The following is a 1150-nucleotide window of genomic DNA, read 5'->3' as shown; positions in this document are numbered from 1 at the left end:
ACACACACACACACACACACACACACACACACACACAAATATTCATCCTTACCACAAATATGAGGGAAGATTCAAACATCTTAATTACCACATGGAGACACAGATGCACTGGTATTTGTCTATTCACAGTGAAAGACCACTATTCTCTTCTTCAATGCTCCAGAATTCTGGTTTCCTCTTATGTGTGCCGATTAGTCAGTTTCATATTCATGCTCACTTATCTACACTCTTATCCTTTTCCAACACACACACACACACACACACACACACACACACACACACACACCCTGATGAACGGCCTTGGAGGGAGTCATTTTTCAGGACTCTTTGCATGCCTGGGAATACTCAATAGGGTCTGAAATAATAGAAATACTGGGTCATGGAGCAGTGATTTGCCTGTCACACAACAATAGCATATTCATTCTACTGCAGAGTGATGAATATACCCAGTCTGGTATATCCAGTCTGGGGTTAGTGAAATAAGGGAAGGAGAACGGGAATCCAGAAGCAAAAGTATGGGAGTGGGGCAGTTAAGAGAGGGCCTAGTAGAAAAGACCAGGTTAGATCTTCTTTTCCCTTTTCTTTCCCTTTGTTCCCCTGAACATTCTACCAACAACCCCACAAACTCAACTATAATCATGGCTGTACTACAGGGGCATACCATAGAGCCAGGGACAGCAAACCATAGCCAATGGATCAAATCCAGTCTGCCACCGGTTTTCGTTCAATCCATGACCTAAGAATAGCTTTCACATTTTTAAACAGTTGAAAAAATAAAAAGCATAATATTTTGTGATGTGAAAATTCTGTGACATTCAGATTTCAGTTCCATAAATAAAGTTTTATTGGAGCATAGCCACACTCATTCATCCATTTTCAATGGATTATTTTGTGCTACAACAGCAGAGTTGAGTAGTTGTGACAGACTGTATATGGCACACTTATCATTTCTCACTGCCACTATAAATCACAGTAATGCAGTTATCAGCATTTTGAATACCACATGCATCATCTATCTGTGTGAAAGACATTTTCAAAGATGACATATGTAATATCTCATTACAGATCAGCATTAACAAATAAAATTTGCAGTCAATTTTAGTAATAGGGAACTTTGAACCCCAATTAAGTGAAATGTTACCTCCCATTT

This window comes from Propithecus coquereli, unplaced genomic scaffold, assembly GCF_000956105.1.
Source record: "Propithecus coquereli isolate 6110/MARCELLA unplaced genomic scaffold, Pcoq_1.0 Scaffold31, whole genome shotgun sequence".
In the NCBI taxonomy this organism is placed as follows: domain Eukaryota; kingdom Metazoa; phylum Chordata; class Mammalia; order Primates; family Indriidae; genus Propithecus; species Propithecus coquereli.
The sequence above is the reverse complement of the archived record's forward strand: the minus strand, read 5'-3'. Positions refer to the sequence as shown.